The 8,719-nt window shown below is 45.8% G+C and overlaps 1 pseudogene across 1 annotated transcript; it reads right to left on the bottom strand.

Moving 5' to 3' along the window:
• Positions 1-2,089: 2,089 nt before the first annotated feature.
• LOC309828354 (large ribosomal subunit protein uL4-like) lies at positions 2,090-3,538 on the bottom strand (annotated as a pseudogene). The gene has a single exon. The product of its transcript is annotated as a large ribosomal subunit protein uL4-like (transcript).
• Between the last annotated feature and the right edge of the window lie 5,181 nt (positions 3,539-8,719).

The following is an 8,719-nucleotide window of genomic DNA, read 5'->3' as shown; positions in this document are numbered from 1 at the left end:
GCAAGTTTGAATTTCATAGAGTAGAATATGCAATAAAATACTTGATACCTTTGTAGAAAGTAAGCAAGAACTTGGTTTTTTTATGATAAGGTATTTTTTTATGATTAGGTATTTTTTTATGTGCCTTTGATTATAATTGAAACAAATTTCAAGAGACAGTGGTCTAGATCATTCCAATCCAAGCGTGGTCGCATGCACACCTGGGAGCTTAGTAGGAATGCAGACTCTCAGGCCCCATCCTAGGCCAACTGAATGAAAACCAGCACCTTCACAAGATCCCCAGGTGAACCACGTGATCATTAGAGCTTAAGAGCATGAAAACTTTCAGTTGTGTTCAATGAAAGCTTTAAAAAGCTGTGAAAATGTCTCAACTTCTTTTTATACCCTCTTAAAGAGTGATGCGATACGTCAGGTAGAGTGAAAATGAAGGATGATGTAATAGTGATGGCTTCTGTGGGTGTTGCATTGTCCTTCTAGGCAATTCTATCATTCTTACATTTTCATATATTTTTTTTAGCACAGATTGAAATGGTTGCGTATTTGTGAGCTAATTCCTAGGATGATTAAATAGCAAATGTTTTAAGATACAGGAAAAATAAGATCACTAAGATCTCACAGTGTACCTTAGATTTATAGGAGTCCATTGAACTCGTATTTTAATTGCAAAATAGAATGAGTTTTATTCTACTTTAAAAATATACAAATTTTTTGGTTTGTATAAAAAAAAACCTCAGAGAATAAAATTCGGTCCAGTAGACCCTGATGATATACCAAGTGTTAAGGATCTTTCAAAATATACTGGAAACCAGATTGTATATACAAAAATGTAGCTAAGAATGCGAAGTGATATGAAATAAGTATCAGGTGAGTACTGTGACGGTTTAGAAGAATGAGAGTTTTGCCAACACATTCATTAAGCATTAAGTGCCCATGAGGTGCCAGACCTTGTTCTTGGAATTGGGATAAAATGGCCTGTTGGAGCTTATGTTTTGGTGGAGGGCCCAGACAGTAACCAGCCAGTGAATGTTTGTGTAATGCTAAGTGTCATAAAGAAAACACAGAGCCGGTGAGGGGATGGAGACAGATCAGGACGCCACAAAGCAGGGGCTTTCCTCCTCTTCAGTAATTAGGGGAACATGGAAGGAGTCGCCATTCGACCGGACACTGAATGAAATGAGAGAGCCGTGTGGGGTGAAATGGCCCAGAAACAAAACTGCAGCAAGATTTTCTGCTCTAAAGCCCTTTCATCTCCTTAATTGAGTGAAACTGCCTACAGCCTCAGGGTTATTACCTAGGATGCAAATACTATCAAGCCCTGCTTTCTTCATCAGCTTGGTGTCCTGAAATATGTCCCAGCACAAGAAGCAGCGTGAGCTCCACAAGGAGCCCATCGGTCCCAGTTCGGACACCTTTCCCCACAATGGTGTGAAAACACTGATCAGTTGTTACCAAACTTACTTCAAGTTAAACACAACAGATCCACTTTTTTTTTAATATTTTATTTATTTAGGCTGCGTTGGGTCTTGGTTGCTGCGCGCGGGCTTTCTCTAGTCGCGGCGAGCGGGGGCTACTCTTCGTTGCGGTGTGCGGGCTTCTCATTGCGGTGGCTTCTTCTCTTGTCGCGGAGCACGGGCTCTAGGTGTGTGGGTTTCAGTAGCTGTGGCTCTCAGGCTCTAGAGCGCAGGCTCAGTAGTTGTGGTACATGGGCTTAGTTGCTCTGCAGCATGTGGGATCTTCCCGGACCAGGCCTCGAACCCGTGTCCCCTGCATTGGCAGGCGGAGTGGAGCCTTAACCACTGTGCCACCAGGGAAGTCCCCAGGTCCACTCTTGAGCTCAGTCTGTTTTCACCTCTGTAAATTGGGGGAAATACCTAACTTGCATGGCTATTGTGAAAATTTTAGCTAATATGCATCAAATACCTGGCATATATTAAGTGTTTGAAAAACAGGAGCTACTATTATTACTCACCATTGTGGTTATTAGTTCATTTATATCTACCTTTATATGTGGCAATCAAATTACAAATGTTCCCCCAGATTCCTCATCACCTGACTTAGTTTCAGTCTCATTATTTGTTCTGTGGAGTAATTTTTTTTTTTTTTTGGATCATCAGGTCTTTATTCAAAATTAGCTGTCCAAAATGATTTGACCTTTACCGAATAAACAAATTTAAGTTTATGCAGCAGCCTTCTTTTCCTCTGTGGTGGGTTTCTTTTCTGTGGGCTTCTTTTAGCTGCTGGTTTCTTGGTCACTGCAGCCTATTTTCCCACCAAAGCCTTCTTTGGCTTCTTCGGCGTCTTCAGCTTCTTAACGCAAACAGCCTCCTTTCCCTTCTTTCCCATCACAGCCTTCTTGCCTGGAATCCCCTTCTCATCTGATTTGGCTTCTAGTGCTGCTACTGCTCTATCCATCCGGATTTTGTGAGAATCCCAGTTGCCCAAGGTAATGTGAGAAAGCATTCCTGGCCTGGCGAAGAATGGTGTTCTGGCGCATGGTCTTTGCATATGGGTTTAGCTTCAACATGATTCTCAGGTTTTTCAGTGGATTCTTCTTCAAGACTCTGCAATGAATCTTCTTGCGTGGTGCGCGGAGGGCTCTTTGGATCTCTGGGCTTTTCAAGATTCTGCTAAGGTCTGTATTGAGCATCTTGTGCGTGGGGAGGTTGTAGTTACTCTTGAGGGAGGCAGATTTACGCCAAGTGCCATGCAGCTCCTCTAACTTGTGGAAAAGCACTTTCAGTCCAAATGCAGGAACATCCCACATGCCCCACCAGGAGCCAGTTTCAAAATGTTCAGTTTGCTTACATTAAGCAGAGTAATTCCAGGGATGTTTCTGAAGGCCTTGATGATACCATTGTCCTCATTATAAATGATGCAGGGTCCTCTGCGCTGGATACGGCAACGATTTCTTATTTTGCCTTTGCCAGCTCTCATCCGCTGCGAGGCGTAGACCTTTTTGATATCATTCCAAGCCTTAAATTTCTTCAGGAGCAAAACAGCCTCCTTGGTCTTCTTGTAGCCTTCAACTTTATCTTCAACCACCAAAGGAGGTTCAGGAACTTCCTCTGTACGATGACCTTTAGACATGACTGGCGCTGGTAACGCCGAGGCAGCCAACGCAGAGCAGATGGCATGTCGCTTCTGCGTTGTATTCACTCTGCGGTGCCAGTGTCGCCAGGTCTTGGTTGGTGCAAGCATGCAGCCCCCACGACACATATTTCCAAAAGCACCCTGGCCAGAACGGTGAGTGCCGCCACCTCGAACCCTGGGAGTTCGAGCCACAGCTCTGCCGGTTCCCCAAGACTCAGCACTGGTTTGGTGACCTGCTAATTCACTGACAGCATAGGGCTGTCTGTTGTTTTTGCGCAAGTTGGTGTGAACAAAGTTCACAATATCTGGTCGAATGGGAGCCTTGAACACAGCAGGCAAAGTGACATTTTTGCCAGATGACTCCCCCTTTTCAGAGTACACTAATATCAGTGGACGAGCACACGCCATGGCGGGGAGAGGAGAAGGCCACACTCCTCCCAACCCGGCGGCTCCCACAGGAAAAGCTATGGAGTAATTTCTATAACGATTTAGAGTTCCCATAAGCGAATTAGAGTTCCCTACCTCGTGCCTCCCCTCAGCCTACCATAGTCAGCTGCTCCCTCCAGGGTATGGTAGTGGAAAGTAGGTGTTGAGTGGGTGGGCCTCTGCAGGGCAGTTTGGGGGGATCAGTGTAAAATGCGTGAGTGATATCGTGAGAACTCAGCTGCATGAAAGGCGAAGATTTTATCACATCTGCTTTTAGCCGTCCTCCAAACCTCCCAGAATCGTTCACAAATGTGAACGCGCTTCCATTCTTCAAACACATGGGCAGCTGGCTGGGAGCAATCCCTCAGGGGCCTGCAAGAGGGGTTTCAGTGTTTGACAGCCATCCCGAGCCTGGGGAACAGGAGAGGGGCCTGACTGGGGGATGGGGCTCTCGTCTGTCCCTTGCCCCTGAGATTTTCAGAGTCATGTCTGGTTAACCTGAGCTGTCAGATCCCATTTCCTCACCTGCTGTCATCGAACACTTCAGATTTAGTTTTCTCTGAAATATTAAAAAAAAACAATGTAAAGGTTTGGATACTGTGTCTTCTTCCAACTTAAGAGTCTGTTTCATAATCTTAATGGCTTTTGCTCGTTTTAAAAAGCAGTGAGGAAGGGGGTTGGTCATGGAAAAATAGGTAACTATTCTGACTGAATAAGTTTTCTTAAAATGTCATGTAAAACTACATCAACAGGGCTTCCCTGGTGGCGCAGTGGTTGAGAGTCCACCTGCCGATGCAGGGGACATGGGTTCGTGCCCCGGTCCGGGAAGATCCCACATGCCGCGGAGCGGCTGGGCCCGTGAGCCATGGCCACTGAGCCTGTGTGTCCGGAAAAAAACATCAACAAAATAGGACCAACCCAAGAGCTAGAATCATTGGATTTTTATACAACATAATGCCCGTGATAAATACTAAAAACCGTAACTGCCTAAAACAACACTGAAGGAATGTGAAGAAGGAATGAGTGAAGGAGGGAGGAAAGAGGAAGAAGGGGAGGGGATGTGAGAAGAGGAACAAGGAACATGATGAAGGAAAGGACGGGGGAGAAGGAAAGGAAGAGAGAAACCGGCATCTGGTTTAGAGAGCGCTTAGAGACCAGAGGACGCACCAGCGGAGCTCTGGTGGCAGGTTTATTTCTGCCTTGCTTCCTGGCTCGGCTTCCGTAGAACGGCCCTGCTTCATGGTGATAGCGATTCTCATCCGATCGCAAGACGGCCTTTGCAGAGGAAAGTCTGAGCCGTCCAGGTGTTGAGGCTGAGGCAGTCCCCGCAGCAATCAGAGTTCACACCTTCAAGAACAGACCAGGAAGTGGCCTCCTGTTTGAGATGCCCCTGATTTATGTTGAGTCTCAGTCATCACCGTGGTGGCCAAAACTTAGGTGTGCCCCTCACGGCTCTCCTGTGTCCCAGGTACTCTCAGAACATGGGAGCAGAGGCAGGAGTGCATGGTGATCCAGTCCACCTGTGCTGAGAGATGCATGTCACGTGGCCGGGAAGACCATCTCACCTTTCCATAAGAAGTCAGCCCGGTGGGTCTGCCTCTGATGGGTCCCCGCTACCTCCAAGTGGTGTTCCTTCTGGCAGTAGAACAAGGGGCAGATGCAGGGCAGCACTGGGTGGTGCACAGCACTGCTCCTGGGGTGGGATACGCAGGGTGTGGGGGGTGATGATGGCCGTTGCAGTGGACGTGATGAGGTAGGTGGAGGTTAGCTTGCTCTGGTCTAGGGCTCTTTGATCAGAAAGATACATTTCTTTTTTTTTTTTCTAATTTATTTATTTTTGGCTGCATTGGGTCTTTGTTGCTGTGTGCGGGCTTTCTCTAGTTGTGGCGAGCAGGGGCTACTCTTCGTTGCGGTGCACGGGCTCTAGGCGCCTGGGGCTTCAGTAGTTGTGGCACGTGGGCTCAGTAGTTGTGGCTCGCGGGCTCTAGAGTGCAGGCTCAGTAGCTGTGGCGCACGGGCTTAGTTGCTTCGTGGCATGTGGGATCTTCCCGGACCAGGGCTCGAACCTGTGTCCCCTGCATTGGCAGGCACATTCCTAACCACTGTGCCACCAGGGAAGCCTGGAAAGATACATTTCTGATGCTCTTTATGCCTTTCCATAAATGCTACTTTCCATATGGAACCATTTCCCTCTAGATTGTTCCTTAAAGAACATCTTGAGCATACATTGCGGTGCAGTTCTGATGCTACAAATTCTCTCACCTACGTGTGTATGAAAATGTCCTTATTTCACCCACATATTTGAAGGATATTCTGCTCCTCTCCTTTGCAGTCCCCAGGCAACCACTGATTTTCTATCACATAGATAACTTTTTACATGAAAGGCCAGAAAATAAATGGAAACAGAGAGTGTGTATTCTTTTTTTTTGGTCTAGTTTTAATGCAACATCATAATTTTGAGATTCATCCATGTTGTGTGTGCATCAGTAGTTCATGCCTTTATGTCGCTGAGTAGTGTTTCATTGTGTGGTTATATCACAGTTTGTTTACCCATTCACCTGCCCTGAGTACTTGTATATGAGTCTCTGCACGGATATGTGCTTTATTTTCTTTTGGGTGGCCTAGAAGTGGCATGCTGGATCATATGGTAGGTGAATATTTGTGTTTTTGCCAAACTGCTAAACCGTTTTCCGGTGTGGTTGTACCATCTTACATTCTCATCATCTGTGGTCGGCAGTCAGGGATACACCTTTAAATAAGGCCCTACCTGCTCCCAGCCTTCCCATGCTTCAGCTGTAGCTATACACAGGCACAAACTGAATTCAAAGTCATGGAACGTGGGCTTTATTACACGGGCAAGGGGATACAGCTAAAGTTGTTTTGGATGTGAGCTCAGAATTATTCTTTGGCAGAGAATTCTGTGGCCTGGGGAACTTGGAACGCAGTCCGGAGGGGGAAGCTATGGCCACGGACAGGCGTTTCCCCGGCTGAGAGGATTCTTTTCCTGTGTGGAGGGGAATAGCCAAAAGATGCCCAGAGTGGTGCCCTCTGAAGTGTGGGGTGCAGGGCGGCAGCCGTCTTGCCCAGGTCTAAGGGCGGAACTATTCCCCTCTCCTAATCCAAGCTCTCACCATCTTTAAAAACCCACGTTAGGTCTTCACTCGCGTGGCGTCTTCGTCAGTGTGGCCGCTCTGTGTATCTCCGCCTCCTCAGCTGCTGGGTGTCTGCCCTTCTCCGCGTCTCACTTACCAGTTTGTCTGTAAGCTCTTGAGGCAAGCACTCTATCCCTTTTCTCTTCATGTGTCTGGAAAGTATTATGTACATAACAGCTGTTCAGAAATGTGGGTTGAATGAACGAAGTGCTGCTGGTAGTCGGTTTTTCTCAGCTCCTAGGGGTCACCTGAGAGAGTGTCCAGCACACTTCAGCGTTTACCATGCGTAGGACCCAGGGTACAGCTGGGAGCCCGTTACCCACGCTCTGATCTCATCCTTTGCTAACAGTTCGTCCTTAGTTGGCTGACGCTACCCCTTCTCTGTACTTTCTCTTACCTTATACTGACCCAGGGTGAACTCTGATTTGTTCTTCTGATGTCCTCTCATCATTGTCTTTTTGGACTACATCCTCACTAACTGTATTAAATAACCCAGAACCAAAGAGGTGATTGTTTTCAGGTTTCTGACTTTCCCAGCCTTGGCTTTATTTCTGTCAGATAGGTCCCTAGAGACCCTGGCCATAAGCATTTCCCAAGTGAGTCATGTCTCCGTGTGTTTGCTGATCTCTTCCCTCCTTCTCCATCTAGACGACATCCTGGAGTCTTTCAAAACTCAGCAAAGCAGCAGCTCTTCCTGGAAGGCTTCTCTTTTTATAAGAGATTTGCATGAAATCTCCTGGCTTTTCTTTTGTTTCAGGTGTACAGTATAATGATTTGGTATTTGTATATGTTGCAAAATGAGCACCGCAGTAAGTCTAGTTAGTATCCGTCACCTCACAGTTACAGTTTGTTTCTTGTGATGAGAACTTTTAAGATCTACTCTCTTAGCAACTTTCAAATATGCGATACAGTATTGTCATCTCTAGTCACCATGCTGCACACACTGCACCCCCTGACTTAATTTTTTTCATAACTGAATTTGTACCTTTTGACCCCCTTCACCCGTTTCTCCTATCCCCCAGCCCCTACCTCTGGCAACCACCAATCTGTTCTCTGTATCTGTGAGTTTGGTTTTTTTGTTTTGTTTCTTTTAAAGTCCGTACATAAGTGAGACCATACAGTATTTGTTTTTCTCTTACTTATTTATTCACTTAGCGTAATGCCCTCAAGGTCCATCCGCGTTGTCGCAAATAGCAGGATTTCCTTCTTTTTATGGCTGAATAATACTTCCTTTCTCTCCCTTCTTACAGCACGTCGCGTAAACCCCTCTCATCCTCCTTAAAAAACTGGTCCGTAATTACTGATTACTTGCTTGTTACCCTATCTGAAGATGAGGACCATGCCTCGTTTGACTTCATGTTTCAGCATCTAACACGGTGCTGGTGCATAGTAATGTCCAGAAAATCAGTGAATGAATCAGTAAATTAATGACTGAAAGAATTCGCTCGTATTCATCTTTCATTCTCTTATTTTCTGTTCATGTCTTCCCCTCTTTTGTTTCTGTTTTTCTCCACTGTGACTAAATTTCTGCAAGATAATAGAAATAATACGAGCTTTGTGACCTTTAGAGTTTTCTTAGCTCGACAGATGGAAGATGGATTTTGAACCCAGCAAACAAATTGGAAAAGTTTAAATGTTGTGGGTAGATGTGGCAATGAAGATTTTATTGGTGTCTGTCATGAGGGTGGGAACATCATTGAGGTTAACATTCTTTGCTCAGGAATGAGAGGCCTCTGGACAGATCTGCCCTATTCTAACGGCAACACAAAGTTCTGTCACACTGAGATGTTAGATAGTTGACCTTTCTCCAATCTGGAGGTCTCCCAAGATGACCATTATGGAAACCAAAAGTAAAGACACTGTTTAAAACCTTCCAAAGTTGGTTTAGCCCAGATACTTTTCATAGAGATATGATGAAATAATAAAGGTCCTAATACACTGGTCAGCAAGTCGCGGGTGCTAATAAGTGCTAGGCTTTCATCGTTATCCTCCTTCCCAAGCTTCCTAAGGTTCCCAGAGACCTAAGTTTCCTTGACATTTCTCTTCGGATC

Source organism: Grampus griseus (assembly GCF_964374135.1).
Source record: "Grampus griseus genome assembly, chromosome: 10".
In the NCBI taxonomy this organism is placed as follows: domain Eukaryota; kingdom Metazoa; phylum Chordata; class Mammalia; order Artiodactyla; family Delphinidae; genus Grampus; species Grampus griseus.
Note: the sequence above shows the minus strand (reverse complement) of the source record. Positions and strands in the feature narration are given on the sequence as shown.